At 37.4% G+C, this 18,259-nt stretch overlaps 1 protein-coding gene across 3 annotated transcripts in view; it reads left to right on the top strand.

Annotated features, from left to right (window-relative positions):
• The window catches only part of LOC150090805 (telomerase protein component 1-like), an 827,340-nt gene that overhangs the window by 239,728 nt on the left and 569,353 nt on the right, over positions 1–18,259 (top strand). The gene's annotated exons all lie outside the window — the stretch shown is intronic.

Below are 18,259 nucleotides of genomic sequence, written 5' to 3'. Positions count from 1 at the left end.
AAATGACTTGTAGTAGTACCAGAGATGTAGCAATTTCTGATAAATACAGCATCTGAAAGATGAAAACACTAGTTAATTGTGTACTATATAGTTAAAAAAAACAGTTGAAGTCCAACATAATGTTGCATCACAGATTCAGATTTATTGTGGATCAAGTTATGCTCCCTCCCCTAAACAAAGTTTGGCGTAATGAAAATTTTATATTGTGTTTGTATGCTCACATCTGTGCCTATGCCCCCACCTTCTTCCAAGTGAAATGGAAAAAAAATTTTATATATACAGGGTGTTTCAGTTAAACGTTTCAGAACTTCTAAGAGGGGTAGGGTACATCCTGACAACTCGAAATCATATAGCAATGTGGGGTCGGAAATGCTTTCCTGAAGCGGTGTTGTACACAGAAGCACCATAAAGAAAAGAGACCGTAAGTGAGAAATCGTTTTAATAATACATGAAAAGAAGCAAAAGGTACATGGATTAAAGTAAGTGTTCGAAGTTTCTTCCACGGGCTACAATGCACGCCTCACATCTCCGACGCATGGACATCCGAACATTCTGGAATACTCCAGGCGAATTTCGAATTTCTTCGGCAGCTACTGCGATTCTTGCAACCAGCTGCTCAGCATTGTCAACAGGGGTGTCATAAACTAGCGATTTCATATGACCCCAGAAATAAAAATCAAGACATGATAGGTCGGGTGACCGAGCAGGCCAACGCGCGGACCACCACGTCCGATCCACTGTTGACCAAATGTGACATCCAGGTAGTTACGAACATCTCCGCTATAATGGGCAGGGGCTCCATCGTGTTGGAACCACATTGTCTGTTGCGTCGATGCAGAAATCTGTTCATCTCTCAAAAGTTGTGGCAATACTTGCTGCAGAAAGATCAAGTAGATAGATCCGGTTAGACGACACGGTAACAGGTAAGGTCCGATGAGGTGATCTCCCATAATACCGGCCCATACATTGACCGAAAATCGAATCTGTGCTGCACGACGTCGTATTGCATGCGGGTTCTCGACCGCCCAGATATGGTCGTTATGCGTGTTGAAAATTCCTTCCCTTGTGAAGGATGCCTCATCGGAAAACAACACTTCAGCAGGAAAAAGGGGATTTGTAGCACATTTTCCAAGGTACCACTGTGCGAAAGCAATAAGAGGTTGAAGAAACTTCGAACACTTACTTTAATCCATGTACCTTTTGCTTCTTTTCATGTATTATTAAAACGATTTCTCACTTACGGTCTCTTTTCTTTATGGTGCTTCTGTGTACAACACCGCTTCAGGAAAGCATTTCCGACCCCACATTGCTATATGATTTCGAGTTGTCAGGATGTACCCTACCCCTCTTAGAAGTTCTGAAACGTTTAACTGAAACACCCTGTATATTTTTTTAGTTTATATATTTTAGTTTGATTAGTTATATATTTTTCTTAGTTTTCATTTTATTAATAACAACCAAATAGTTACAGTTAATGCATGGCATTTCCAAAGCTAGCATATTCAATGAGCTATGCATTCAGAAAAGAAGAGTATGCAGTTTGAATTAGGGAGGATGATATTATATTTTGAAAGCTTGGGTGGTCAAGTAGTACCTAGAAGATATGGAGAAGATACCAGGGAAAAGAAATGATGTAAATAAATGCTTGTACACATGTTATATGTCAATAGTTCTCAAAACTGTAGGACACAAAGATATTACAAGTATGATAATACATATTTTTATTTGCATAAGAACTTTAACCCAATTTTATCTTATCAGCCTATGTGAAAAACAGAAATGCATGATGACAGTATTTCCAAAAATCCCAGCTCTTACTCTAACATTGGCAGTTTGTTATAACAAGATATGATAATTACCAACCAATATTTGGTTTGCAATATCCTTCACATCTTTTGCAGACCAGTAGTCACAAGAAAAAGAATACAGACTCATATAACCTCTAATTTCAACCTTGATTTGTTAACTTTCCTTATATGTAAAGATTCCACTAGTTTCTGTTCTGAGGTGTCCCGGTTGATGTTATGTACTGAGCTTAGTATTATTATTAACTTATAATTTTTATATGAGTGTGAATTACCATTAGTAGAAATGTCTGAGTTGGGTTTGACCATTAGTAGTTAATAACAGTTACACCCCCACTGAGTGAGGCATGAATTAAAAAGGTTTCAGAAACATTATGTATATACAAGTCAAAATGGATCATTATCTGTATTAGTATTACAAGTAAGTAACTCCAATTGATAATGATTTTAAGTATCTGCTTGATAGTCATCAATATGGAAATTGCTTCTAGATTAGACTATATTACAGATGAATAAATTTGTACTACTGACAATAAATTGGTCATGGAATCACTCCAAACTTTAAGAAAGGTAAGGATGATTAAGGAACGAACAGTTTGCAACTGTAACAAAAAATACTCTCATTTACAATGTTCATTCTGAAGTATACTTTTCCTTTAGCATGTCCCAGGATCATAAATGCATCTAATTCATTGTTTTGCACTGAAAATTTTTGAGTGGTCTAAGTTCAAATTTCATCAGTGCATGAAGATACTTTTTAAAAGATTCTTTAAACTACAACCTTTTAAAAAAAACTTTTTAAAAGGCTGTAGTTGGCCATTCTCAAATACATTTGTGGGAACATTCAGCAAAGCATGCAAACATTTATACAGATGTAATATGCAGTAACCTTTACATACCTCATAAAACCCTGTTTGATTGTGTAACAAATATTTAAATTAAAAAAAGTAAAATGGCCTTTATTGTTGTTCTGCATAAACATTACTGGAAAATCACATGCTAAACTGAAATGTATCGGTGGAAACTTATAGATTTCCAAATTTATAAGACTGAAAATATAACTATAAAATATAAATTATTTATATACTGTCCGGTCAAAACATTATGGCCACTCCATGTTTTAGCGACCTTCCCATCTGATGGCACATGTGTCATGGTGAGAACTAAAATAAATGTGATACTGCAGGTGTATAGCGTGCAGTCCATATGAAGGATGTGATCTGATGGATTTCTGAAAAGGGGTGAATGTTGAGTACCAGTTGAAGAGTGTCAGTATTACAAAAACTGAGAATTTTGTGGGCTGTTTGTGGAATTCTGTAGTTAAGGTGTTCCAAGATTGGATGGATAGTGGACAGAGCAGGTTGGTGAGCCAATGGCAGGCACCCATGCTTTATTGATGGTCGTGATGAATATAGGCTCTACCACCTTGTACCAGCTGATTGATTGGGGCGCCTCCATAGCCAGGTGGGAAGGAGCAGCAGTGCGTAGCACATGCTTCTTGATTAGACCGGGGTTCGAGCCCGTCACCACCAAATACGGAGGATGCGGAAAGGTCAAGGGAATGACCACCGCATATTCCCGGAGCAATATGGCCTTAGTTGCTAATGCTCCTAAAAACCAAACATCAACAACAACAGCCAGCTGATTGATGGAAAATTAGCATTAGCAGAGGCATATGATGCAAGAAAGCAAGCTTATACAGCATCAGCCAAAAAAAAAAAAAAAAATCTCATTTCACACATCCATTTTCTCTAAAAGTTTGCCCAGTTCTTCCTTGAATTTATTTAAGCTATCAACTTACACAACAACAGATGGAAGTTTGTTCCAGCAATCAACTATCAGCTGGCTAAAGGCAAATTTCTGCACATCTATTCTACAACTGTCTTTCCTCAATTTGAATTTATGCCCCCTCAGGTTGGTAATCTGAGCAAGAGGAAGAATTCCATCAGCATAGAGCCTGCTCAACCCATTCAAGGCCTTATACACCTCAATTTTTATATGAGTTAAGTCCTTACTTCGAAAACGAGTGCTAAAATAATTTTTAAAAAATAAAAAAAATTACTTTCCTGAAGCTAATAGGGCTTTTCGACTAGAGTCACGATCATAGGATAGTAAAAACGCGAAATGCATGATTGAATTTATAATATAGAGATTATTTGTTCTCTTGGCACATGCACATATAATATATTTTATACTCATTATAACTACAGCAATAATAAGTATTGAAGTATTCTGCAGGATATGCAGAATTTTCAGTACTTCAATTATAGAGGTAATTCCTCATTTCATTGTTAATGATATAAAACATAGAACTTATTGAGCCAGTGTAGCTCTGTCATTTAATAAAACAAAATAAATAAATATTTTTCTATAGTTCATTTTATGATTTCTGAATTAAAAATTATGTGATAGAACAAAGTAAATTGCAGACTTGTAATCATTATCTAAAAATTATAAAAGTTCACTTATTTGTATCAAAAAGGTAGAACATTTTGTAAAAAAATATATGTCAGCATTACAAATCAGTAATTCTCTATTGAAATGAATGATTTTGCTTATTCTTGGCTGCATTGTCTTTTGAATGTTTCATTGCAATATTTCTCATGAATGACATTTTGTAAAAGAGGAAATCAGATGCCAAACATGCACTGCTTAAAAGCAAATAATGATATCATATATAAGACTTTCATATTCAGATTTTGTTTTATGGTATATGAAGAATTCTTAAATAGAGTTCTTAAATGCTTGTGGTTGAAACATGGTGCAGTGATGATTTTAAAATTTTGCATTAAACATGACAATGATAATATACACCTAATTATGTTTGACCCATTTAATAATGAGTAAATGCATTATTCAGTATATTTTTCTAAAGAATCTTTGATACTTTATATAATATAATTTGTTGTATATAACTTACTACAAATTTTAAATTAAACTATGTAAATATTAAATCAGATTTTCAAAATTATAAAATAGCCTAATAATATTTATCTGTTTTCTAATTTTTTTTTATAAAGTTAGCTAAATAGTTTTTTATAATTATGAAAGTAGAGCTTTCTTGTGTTTTTGTGGCCCACAGGATTTAAACTGCTTAGTAAATTAATGGTCTTAATGCCCACAGAAAAATCAACTCAATATTACCATGAGTTGTCATAGCAGAGTTCATGAACTCTGCCAGTAGTCATGCACTGGTTGGTTGGTAGGCTGTCATATTAACTTTCATAATGCTTCCATCACAGTTCATGAGAATGACTAGCAATGCTGCTACTGGGTTTGAGGTATTATGTATCTATAATATTAGGCCTGTTATTAATAGGGATGGAGGAGTTAGAATCCACCCCATCTTTAAGGCTTTATTATTGCAGATGAATTTATGACACTGGTACTTTGATGGAAATATCACAACATGGAGAGACATATCATCAAAGAACAACAGTTGCTTTATGTTTTTAATTAAATTCAGTATTCAGTTACTGCTTTGACATTCTGTTCACAAAATCAGAAATTTTTTCATTACATTAATCAGTGATGTTTTGTTCCATTTCATCCCTCTCATTAGACATGCATTTCTTTTTATTTATTTTATGATTATTATTTTTTGCTGTCTACTGCCTACTTTTTCTATCAGTATTTCCACTGGCATTGTATGTGTGTTCACATTGGCATCTATAATTGGCATTTTCCCTTCCAATCCCATTAAAATAAAAGCAAGCAGAATGCTCTTAATTTGGTATAAATTCAAACTCACCAAATTAACTATTCTTTTTCTTCATTAATACCTTCTATTCCTATTTTTTTTGAAACATCTTTTGATTCCCCAAAAAAATTACAATGTATAGAAATTCAAAACAATTTTAATAAGTTTTCAGTACTCCTTGTCCTTAGCCGATTCATGATGGTAATGTACTATAAGGCAGCAGAGCTGCAAAGATTATAAATAAATTAAATTGTAGGACAGTTTAGTGCGATGAAAAGATATATATGAGCAGAACTAATGTAGCTACGATTTTGTGAGAAAGATAAAATTAAGTTCTGAAAACTTTATTAATTTTGTGATACTATTTTTGCATAATTTTTAGTTTCATTGCATGAGGGGAGAGATGATTTTGTGGAATGGACGGTTGATTTGCTGTTGTCAAAGGTGCATGCTTTTGTAAAGGCAGAAAAATGTATATACACATGGGCTAGACCATATTCTTTCATCAACTGACAGTCTGCAGTTGATGAAAGAATTTTCATCAACTAGTATTTGGAACCTGTTTCTATAGGATAAACAACCATTTCTGTTCAGAATTACCATAAAGGAAGATGTGCAGAAGGCACATACTTAAACTGACATTGATAAGAGGACAAGACTACTGAAATTCTTATCCATAAGTCTCGAGCAATAAAAAATTGTATGGATAATCAAAGTGACAACAATCATTTATCTGCGTGTTAATAAAAAATATTATTATAACCATGCTGAAAGATTTCTTTTGTCAGTTTCAAGTCAACATAATTGCATGTGTTTTAAAAAATGAATATCTGTGTTAATTTCAGAATCAGTGGTAAATATTTTTTACTCTAGAAAAATCATTTTCATATCTGACTGATAACTATTTAATTGTACTACATTGTTAAGACATTTGGGCAGAAATTTTATTTAGAAATTTTCCGTTTAAAATTTGAACTGTATGGCATACATAGGTGCCGGCAGCATGGTGCAAGGTGGTGCAAGTGCACCACCTTTGGATTTCGAAGTAACACACTAATTTTTAATAATTTCATTAATTTATTGAAATATAAGATATTGCATATATCTGAAAATTTGGTGAACAAAAAATTTATTCCCACATGCACCACCTTGAAAAATATCCTGCTGGCACCCATGATGGCATATCTTATCTTGGGAATTTTTGATGCATTGACTATTGAGGTCATATTGTGCCAGTCTAGTTCTTGTGGTATTTAGGTAATGATATTTGTTGTGTATTATATCTGTGAAGCAGGTAGTTCATAGATAATTTGCATGTTGTGTCTCTCTTACTCTCTCTCTCTTTCTCACACACACACACACACCAGATTGGCTAACTATAGCCACAGTTATATGGCATTAAGCTATACTTCAGGTGTGCACATCGTATCCTTATTCCTCTGCCATAGTCTGCATTATATTGGACTTCAACTGTAGTAGTTTATATTATAATTGGATAGACAAACCACAAAAGACAATTCACCTTTAAAAAAAAATAATTGTTGATTATGATGAACTAAAAATGTTATAACTTATTCACTTGTTTAACTTAAAAAATTTGGAAATTGACATATTTAATAAGTTCCAGAATATTTTTATTATAACTGTATTGTGAATTTAGTCTCAGCTAAATTTAATTTGCTCTAAATGATCACATGATTATCTGTGATATCTTGGCAATAATACATATACTCAGTTTTGAATAATAAATGAACCATGGATTATATATAAATGATATGAATAAGAATTAAAGCAGTAGTAGCAGAAAATTAGCATTAGCAAAGGCACATGATGCAAGAAAGCAAGCTTATATAGCATCAGCCAAATAATAAAAAAAAAGAGCCCTTATTTCACCCATACACTCGCTCCAAATGTTTGTCAAGTTCTGCCTTGAATCTATTTAAGCTATCAACTTCTACAACGACATATGGAAGTTTGTTCCAGCAATCAACCACCCCCCTGGCTAAAGGCAGACTTCCACACATCTATCCTACAACTGTCTTTCCTCAATTTGAATTTATTCCCTCTCAGATGATTATTCTGAGCAAGAGGAAGAATCCCATCAACATTGAGCATGCTCAAACCATTCAAGGCTTTATACATCTCAATCAGATCACCTCACAGGTGCCTAGTCTCCAAACAGTGTAATTTACAAAACTTAAGCCTTTCTTCTTAAGAGCAACCCTTTGTTCCATTCGCTAATCTTGTTGCCCTTCTCTGTACTCGTTCCAACAGCTCTACATCCTTCTTAAAATTAGGCCTCCAGACCTGTATACAGTACTCAAGGTGTGGTCTGCCCATTGCCTTATACAAGGGAATAATCACTTCCTCATCCCTGCTAGAAAAATTCCTGTATATCATTGACAAGACACCATGAGCTACTCTTTCAGACTGTCTGAACTGCTCAGAAAACTTTATATTTGCCTGCACAATCACTCCCAGGTCCTTTTCACTCTCTGTCAATGTCAGTGTAGTACCACAGAGTTGATACGTTGCTCTGGGGTTGCTGTTTCCCATATGTAGTACTTTACATTTGTCAATGTTAAACTTCATTTGCCACCTCTCAGCCCATCTGCTCAACTTTTCCAGATCCTGTTGCAGCAGCATAGTGTCAGTAGTGTCCTTGACAACCCTGCCAACCTTCGTATCGTCTGCAAACTTGGACATTAAGCTTGATATACCATCATCAATATCATTTATAAATACAGAGAACAATAAAGGACCCAATACTGAACCCTCAGGGACTCCACTAATAACATTAGTCCACAATGAGCAGTGTCCATTGATTACCACTCTCTGTCTTCTCCCCCTCAACCACCCCTTTATCCATAGCAGCAATTTGCCTCCAATGCCACACTGCTCCAATTTGTGTAGCAGTCTTCCATGTGGCTTAACAATTGGATCATGGTACAATTTAGTATTAGATCTATAATTAGAACCATATTTATATATCACCCATGGAAATATTATATCCAAGATATGGATAGTTCTTCAAAGATAAGACATCTGACATGCCAGGTGTTAGCCATATCCAATGTTGAAATTAATGCAATTTTATTTTGTGAATTGTGAATGTGCTTTGGTAGAGGAAAACTCTTGGTATCAAAAAAACCATTTAATTTTGCAAAATATACATATAGTCCAGTATTTCACCACATTTAAATTAAATTGCCATTCCCTTATAATGCCTTTCATATAAAATATAAAATTTTTATATCAAAAGTGATCACTGAAAGGATAGTTTCATTCAAGTGAGAATATAAGAATATATTATACAATTTAAAATTTTTTGTTAATAAAAGATTTTGTTAATTATCTAAAAATTTTAAATTCTTTAATCTGCTGTTATATTCTCGCACTTTAATGAAGCTATTCTTTTAGTTATTACTTTTAAGTGATTTAAATAAAGGTTTACAGTTAAGAGAGCACAGTTTCACAAGGAATCAAAAATCACAAAATTGGAAAAGATGTTAAAATAGTCAAAAGCTATAAGAACAAAACATGAAGAATTAACTTTGTTTTATCCTTAACCTGTTGTTAGTCACACCAGTACTAGTAGCCATGTGGATGTTATTTTTACCACTTTTCAGTGGAGCTTTTAACAAAAAAAATATAAAAACTAAATAAGTAAACTCTAAATAAAGCTTTAGAACTATATACAACTTGGGTTTTCAGCTGCAGAACAGTGCTATTACCCACTAATCATAACAATGCCTATTAAGTGTATCATATACTGTCATTCTGAAATAAACCCCTCGACGTGGGCACCTGTACGTGGTGAGGGGACCTCCCAGTGACGCTGCTGGTCTTCCAGACTAGCATCACTGGGATCCAACGCCCACAGCCCAGGTTCCAGGCTTACATCAATGGAATCCGGCGTGTTTGCCGTGCGCTGCGACCCGTGGAAATTCGGAAAGGGGGATCCTGGTGGTTGAGGGGCCCAGCTTCAATACACCACTTTGGCCCCTGCTTCGACAAGACGGGTGGTCCTGGAAGGCCCGGCTAGGATCAATCGGCTAGTAGGCTCGCCTGCGAGGGTCAACCGTGACAATGCCACGCCCCTACCCTCATGGTCCGAGGGACAGGATTCAGGCTGGCGGCGGTGCGGGTGTAGTGTCTGGGTAGCCCTGGCGTCCCACTCCCGAGCGCATTTATTGCATGCCGGGTAGTGGGCGTCCCTTTGGGCTCCGTGGTGGGTGGGGAGCCCGGGCACTGAACCATATAAAAAACTTCATGAATCCTGATAAACTTACTTCTTCAGGGGCCCCAACCCGGTCCCTATCAGAAAACATTGACACAGATACAGATAGCAGTATTGCTAAAAAGAGGCAGCGAACCGAAGTAACATCAGGGCCAGTCCCACGGTTCTTAATCATGCACTCTACCAATGAGACACCGATTGGTAAAATGTCGCCCTTTTTTATTCAAAAAGGGTTAGATGGGTTAGCAGGTTCACCCAAATCAGTTAAGAGGCTCCGTTCTGGAGACCTCTTAATTGAAACTAAAAATGACAGGCAATCAGAACACCTACTCAGAACAACATCAATCGGAGGAATCCCTATAACAGTGACACCACACAGAACACTCAATTCATCTAGAGGTGTCATTTCGGAGTGGGACCTTCTCGACGTATACGAGGAGGAAATCTGCTCCGAATTAAAACCACAGGGAGTCATTGCCGTCAAGAGAATCACTGCGCGAAGGGATGGAAAAATTGTTAAAACCAGGAGCGTTATCCTGACTTTTAACACTCCTAAACCTCCTGATGAGATTAAAGCTGGATACATCAACTGTTCAGTGCGTCCATACATTCCGAACCCTTTACGGTGTTTCAAATGCCAGAAGTATGGACATTCTCAAATGGCCTGCCGCGGAGTCCTTGCATGCGCACGATGCGGTGCAAAGGACCACGAAACAACAGCATGTTCAGCCGCAAAACCCATCTGTATTAACTGTGAAGGCGAACACCCGGCCTATTCACGAGCATGCCAGAGGTGGAAAGAAGAAAAAGAAATTCAACGGCTGAAGGCAGAGCTAAATATATCATACCAGGAGGCAAGGAAATCGGTCAAACCCCTGAATATCAGCAGACCTACCTACGCCCAGAAGGTAGCAGGGAGATGTTCCGTCGGAACTCAGACGGACATGACCATTCCTCCAAAGGAGTCTTTCACTCCCATCGTGCGTTACCTTTTAAGTTCCCAAAAACCTGCGCAGAAGGACCAATCAGCTGCCACTCCTATATCGGTACCTCCTAACGCTCCACAAGTTCCAAAGGTAACTATTAAAGAAAAGAATAAAAAAGGGGAAGTACCCACTAGTACCCAAGAAAAGATGGATGTTGAGCAGAAGGAGGTACCCGAAGAGTCAGTCTTGGAACTCTTTGCGGAGGAGGAAATGGACACGGGACAGCGTCCATTCTTCCCCAAAAAAGATAAATCCAAGACTGATAAAAGTAAGCCCTCAGCACCTCGGAAGCCGCCTGACGGACCCACCAAGCCAAAATAATGGCTAAATTCCTACAATGGAATTGTCGTGGATTCCGGCGAAATATAGATGACATCAAGGCCCTCCTGCAAAAGCACGAGCCAGTTTGCTTTTGCTTGCAGGAGACATATCTAAAGGCAAATGACGATCCCACGATGCATAACACCACAATTTTTCGTAAGGATAGAATTGCAGATGGCTCTGTACATGGGGGAGTGGCTATCCTTGTGGGTAACCAGACCCCAGTGCAGCCCTTACTAATTACAACTAGCATAGAGGCTGTTGCAATTCGCCTTACGGTGGGATTTTTATTAACTGTGTGCTCTATCTATTTGCCACCTGGGACTGACATCTCCCAGGCAGACCTTGATGATCTTCTAACGCAGCTGCCTCCCCCTTTCTTACTTCTCGGGGATTTTAACGGACATAACACCCTGTGGGGTAGTGCTAGCATCAACAGAAGGGGACGAGTCATTGAGCGTATGCTCAATGACAATGACATTTCCCTTCTAAATACTGGAACAAACACCTTCTTCCACATGCCTACCCGTACCTTTTCTGCCATTGATCTCTCTATCTGCTCCCCTCCTCTACTCCCTTTACTCACGTGGGAGGTGGAGGAGAATCCATACGGAAGCGATCACTTCCCTGTGATAACCTTGTTACACAGTGGGAGACCATGTCTTCCCTTCAGGTTACCACGGTGGAAGATTGATCAGGCTGACTGGACTGCCTTCCAACATCAAGCAAATTTTGATCTTAGCACAGTCAGTCAAGAGCCGATCAATGACGCAATCAAGTACATCACAGAAATCATCATCCAAGCAGCTGCTAATGCTGTCCCAAAAACATCAGCCCGGTTTCCACCATTTCCCAAACCTTGGTGGAATTCACAATGCACAGCAGCAAAAAAGGCTCAAAACAAAGTGTGGGGGATATTTCGCCGATATCCCACTACGAACAACCTTATAACCTTCAAACGTGCACGAGCCAAAGCACGCTACATCCGTCGTCAGAGTCAAAAGGAATCGTGGATCCGTTTTACATCATCTATTAACCAGTCTACCAACTCTAAGGTAGTCTGGGATAAAATCCGGAAAATGAAGGGAAAATATACATCCCACCCTTCTTCAATCCTAGATTATAATGGATGCGCTATTGCAGATCCAACTGCAATAGCCAATGCTCTTGGGGAAACATTCTCTAACATCTCCGCAACATCCTCGTACTCCCCAGAGTTCCTGGTCCTGAAAAATAAAATGGAAAAACAAGCACTTAATTTTAAGGCCAAAGGCCTCTATCCCTGCAACGGGGCATTCACTATAGAGGAACTGAAAAGAGCCCTCACTCTTTCCAAAGCAAGTGCTGTTGGACCAGATGGCATCCATTATGAAATGATTAAACATCTTTCACCAAAATCTATGGATTGTCTGCTCCTTCTGTATAACAGAATCTTTACTGAGGGGCAGTTTCCGGATTCCTGACGAAAGCCAATCGTTCTTGCCTTTCCTAAGCCAGGAAAGGATCCAAAAATTACCACCAATTATCGTCCTATTGCTCTGACTAGCTGTCTGTGCAAAATCCTGGAGAGAATGGTCAATTCTCGTTTAATATGGTATTTAGAAACAAATGACCTTCTCTCCAGCATCCAATGTGGCTTCCGAAAGAATCGGTCCACTTTGGACCATCTCATTAGATTGGAAGCATCCGTCCGGGATGCTTTCCTAAAACGCGAACACTTGGTGTCGGTGTTCTTTGACATGGAGAAAGCATATGACACAACTTGGAGATTTGGCATATTAAAAGATCTGCATAGCCTAGGCCTTAGGGGGCAACTCCCCATTTTTATTAAAAACTTTTTGGCCAATCGATCTTTCCAAGTTCGTGTGGGATCCTCACTCTCTCGTCCCTTCAGCCAAGAGGAGGGAGTACCACAAGGATCAGTATTAAGTGTCACGCTTTTTGCCATCAAAGTCAATTCCATCACAGAACAACTTCCTCCAACTGTAAACTGTGCCCTCTATGTTGATGACTTTAGCATATTTTGTCAGTCATGCAACATGAGGGTTATTGAAAGACAACTGCAGAAAGCCACTGATCGTCTTAATTCCTGGGCACTTGCTAATGGCTTCAGGTTCTCGCCGAAGAAGACCGTTTGCGTACACTTTTGTCGCAAGCATAATCTTCATCCTGAACCTGAATTAAGGCTCGGACAAAATGTTATTCCAGTAGTGTCAGACACAAAATTCTTGGGACTTGTGTTTGATAAAAAGCTGACCTTTCTCGAACATATTCGTCAGCTTCGTACAAAATGCACGAGGGGACTCAATATTCTCCGCTCTCTCTCCTCAACGCGTTGGGGAGCAGATCGATGCACCCTACTGCGGCTTTACCGTGCACTTGTACGACCCAAATTAGACTACGGGTCCCAGGTATACTCCTCAGCTAGAGATAGTGTCCTCCGATGGCTGGACCCTGTCCACCATCAGGCTATCCGTATCGCTACTGGAGCTTTTCGAACATCTCCTGTCCAGAGCTTATACGTCGAAGCAAGCGAACCATCGTTATCCCTTCGACGTAAGCAGTTGTCTTTAAACTATGCTTTAAAGTTGAAATCCCTGCCAGACCATCCTACGTGGGCATCCGTTTTTGAGCCACGTTGGGAAAACTTGTACAATACTCGTCAGACTGCCAACCGACCTTTTGGTATTCGTGTCCAAGAGCTAATCAGAGAGTTTAACATCATGGTAGACAAGGTGGCACAAACACCAAAAGAAACTCTTCCACCCTGGCATGCTCATCCCCCACCGTGCGACTTATCCCTTAAGAAATGGGTAAAGTCTGAGACCTCATCATCTGTCTACCAGCAGCTCTACTCTGCACACCAAGCTGAGCACTCAGACTTCCTGCCCGTTTACACAGACGGCTCGAAGTCTGAATCGTGCGTAGGATCTGCTGCTGTCTTTCCGGACACTATAATATCTCAGCAGATTCCTCCCGAATCCAGCATATACACTGCAGAGCTGTATGCTATAGAGCTAGCCTTGGATCACATTCGAACTTGTCAATTCCAAAGGTCAATAATATATTCCGATTCTTTGAGTGTATTACAGGCTTTATTATCTCTGAGACACAATTCTCATCCAGTTCTTTGTCGGATTCAGCAGAAGAGACATTCTCTTTATGAATGCAAGTTTGATATCCGCTTCTGCTGGATTCCTAGCCACATTGGGATAAAGGGAAATGATTTGGCTGACGCTGCAGCCAAATCAGCAACACCCACTCATAATCGTTGCCTGTTAGTCCCCTATACAGACTACAGGCAAATAATACGCAAAAAGATATATTCCCAATGGCAAGAACTATGGCACAGACAGAGAACAAATAAATTATATCAAATAAAGCCTGTAATAGAAACATGGCAGTCTAGTCTGCGCAGGAATCGGAGCGAGGAAGTTGTTCTTGCCCGACTCCGCATAGGACACAGTCATCTGACACATTCGTTTCTGCTGAGGGCGGATGACCCTCCTATGTGCGAGTCTTGCGACACCATTTTATCAATAAAGCATATTTTAATAGATTGCGTTAATTTTACCCATGTTCGCAATATATATTTTACCGCTTTTACTCATCCGACTGAGCCTTATACACTCAGTCAGATTTTATCAGACAACGACCACGTGTCGGCAGTTTTTAAGTTTATACAAGCTATTAACATATACACACATATATAAATAACAATTTGACGAGGTAACCTTTTTAAAGGTTACCAGAATTTCTTTGTTGATATTTTAATCGTTTCCTGGCGCAATATAACCGTAGTTGTTTTTGCGCCATTAAAACCGAAATCAAATCAAATCAAATCAAATCATTCTGAAATAATAGGAGATTAAAATGATTAATTTTTTCCCTCTTGGTATCTGTGATCCTCTTGGTACCTCTTGGTTTTGTCATGCATAAAGTAACAAATTTTAACAAGAAATTTTACAAAAAATTCTTGAGGGCAGAGATGGGTAGATAGATAAAGTATGAGGCCACTGATTTTGTTACTCAATCCACATATATATGATTTAATTTTATATACTACAAATATTTTAGAATCATCTTTCCTTATTTTTATTTCTGAATACTCCCTGACTTTTTTTCTATTTTTTAAAATTTAGCTTAATGTGTATATAAAATATGTAGTTCAAGCAAAAGTGTAAAATATGATTTGCTTAATATAGTAAAACTGTAAAATCTGGCATGTTACAATCTGGAAATATTAAGAAAGCACTCATATCATTGATTGCATTTATCTTTAAGAATCCACACAAAACTCGCATGACATTTCTTTTGTTATAAGATGCTTGCAGGACTATCTTGTCCTTTAATTTGTTTTTACAACCAACAGGATTTAAACTACAAATGCAATGGTCTTAATTCTCACAACAGAAAAAACTTCCTTTGCAATGAGTTGCCGTGATATTGCACTACTATCATACAGTTGCCTTCTCCAAATGATTAATTGTTCATTTATTTAAAAGATGAGACTGCTATGACAGCCTGTTTTGGGAATAACTGGTTCCTCATTAGATAGCATTTAGTTGCTACAGACAACATGGACAAAAACAATTATAAAGAAGTTCTTCAGTGTGAGCTGCCATCTGGTATATGTAACCAGTATTCAAACTTGTAATATAGCTAAAGCAGGCTATCTGCTGAAGGCGCCTCCATAGCCAGGTGGGCAGGAGCAGCAGTGCGTAGCACATGCTCCTTGATTAGACCGGGGTTCGAGCCTGTGAGTCACCAAATATGGAGGATGCGGAAAGGTCAGGGAATGACCACCATATATCCCCGGAGCAATATGGCCTTAGTTGCTAATGCTCCTAAAAACCAAACCAAATAACAATAACTATCTGTTGAAAATAGTGCAGTACTAAGCAGAACTAACTTGAGGACATGCAGGCCTAGGCATGTCCTCAAGTTTTTTTTTTGGGGGCCCTGTAAAAATGTTTATTATGAAATGATATTTAATGTTTTTGGATTAATAATAATAATGATAAATGGATAGGTTTTGGTGCCTATTTGTGAAGTCATGGCACCAATGGCACATTCAAGAAGTTGTCACCTTGTCAGTGATTCTTGCTTGAAACTTTTTTTTTTTAATTACTGATATTATACTATTTTGCTCTAAGATGAGGTGGCTGTTTGTTCAATACCATACAGTTGAATACTTGTTATTTGATATGGATGATTATATTTTGCAAAACAAAAATTAACTTGTGGAATATCAAACACAGAAAGATGCTTAATTAATAGAACATATCAGCCACAGAAAGGTGCTTATTTAGTAGAACATATCAGCCACTTAGAGACTCAGTTATATTGCAAAATAATATGTTTATTCAATTATCTCCAATGATTTGAAACAACTATTACTCTACAAAACAAAATTAAAATTGAGACACAAACTATAAAAATTCACTACAGAAAATGACAAAAACAAAAGTATACCCATCTATGCAAAGTATGAGTAATAACGTTGTAAAGTGACATTTTTCATTGAATATATTTAATATGGTATAATTGAAGATATTGCTCAAAACAAACCAGATTTGTATTATGATGTTACAATATCAAAACTCAGTTAGTGTTTGAATGAAACAATTTTTATCCAACTAATTATTAGTTGTACTAGAATTCTCCCCCCCCAGCCCTTATTTCAGAAAATTTATCAATTATCCAATTCTAGAACTGACAAAGAAGACAATTTTTCCTGATACATAGAAGTTCTTAAATAATTTTTAACCCTTTTTAAGGTTGAAAAATATCTTTCTCCGTTAGAATTACTAATAGGTAATGTTATATAAATTCTTAGCAAAGTTTTTTTGCCACACACATTTTGACTAGAGGCTACATTACAATTTGAAAGTATATTTTATTTGCAAATTTTATAAGGAACACGAGCACCCTTGCTTGTTATTACACTACTGGGTATCGCCGATTTTGGCTATGTCCATGCCATTTATATGAGTCCCCCCTCTAAGTACGGGCCCTAAGCACATGCCTAGTTTGCCTAGGCCCTGGTGCTAGGGCTTATTACAAAGGCAAGTTTATAGTTACTTGAAAGAGGGGATCTATATGATTGTTCATTATTATGTTAATGAATTGATAGACAATACGTTATTGTATCATGTGGTAGATTAAGTAATTTATTATCAAAATGATACAATTTAAAGAAACTAAACCACCTCAATGCCAAACACTTAAACCATTTATAGTATGGCAACATTTCAAGAACTCACTTTTTCCTGTGTTGAGGCCTATGGGGAATAGAACATTGTTCGAGGAGTGGTGCTACAAGTTTTCAATTTGATAATGATATTTGATTATTTACAATACAATGTATTCTAATTATACTGTACTCCTTTACATGTACAATTGTCATAATTATTACACTTTTTCTATCTTATAAATTTAATTAATTAATTAAGATAGTTTATAAAAAATCACTACAGTAACTCTCTAAATTAGTTGGAAGGGCTTACCTGTTAATGTGATTCAGGAGTGGAGTCTCTTTGTCCAGTTGGGGAAGACTGGGGTGGAAGGAGTGCACTGACTGTTTATATAGGTTGGAGTTGACTTGGCGTAGTGAATGGTGGGGGTTGTGGCAAACCAAGGGGATTTTGGGTACAGGGATATATTATGGAGGAAGATTAGGATGGTTCTAAGGTTAAGGGGATTGGAGGGGGGTGAGCCAGCTTGAGAGTACATCAATGGATATTTCTAAACTTTTTAATCTGTTATGGGTTATTAGATTGGCACATTAAGTATTTGATTGATTGTGTTATACTACTATTAAATTAAAATGTCCCTATAAAATTGCCAAACAGTTGTCAAATTGTTATGATTAATTATAATGATAATAATAATTATTATTTTGTTGATTAATTGTTTATCAAATTTAAGTTAAGGCTTTAAAAGTTAAATTTTACATTTGAAGTTAATTTTAATTTTGACTGGGACTCCATGAATTTAATTTTCCTTATTAAGAGATTTGGAATCTTTTTCCTTATTAAGAGATTTGGAATCTGAGACTTTTCTTCAAACTAACTGTATGGAATAGGTTGTAAAAAGCATTGTGGCAGTTAACCCCTTTCTTCTTGTTGATTGCGGAGCTTCTTAAACATTTTATGAAGTAGACTTCATTGAAGGTTCTTCTGGAGTACAATGAATCTGTTGTTAG

The sequence above is a fragment of the Mastigoproctus giganteus genome, chromosome 1 (genome assembly GCF_048544385.1).
Source record: "Mastigoproctus giganteus isolate SK-2022 chromosome 1, ASM4854438v1, whole genome shotgun sequence".
In the NCBI taxonomy this organism is placed as follows: domain Eukaryota; kingdom Metazoa; phylum Arthropoda; class Arachnida; order Uropygi; family Thelyphonidae; genus Mastigoproctus; species Mastigoproctus giganteus.
The sequence above is the reverse complement of the archived record's forward strand: the minus strand, read 5'-3'. Positions and strand labels throughout refer to the sequence as shown.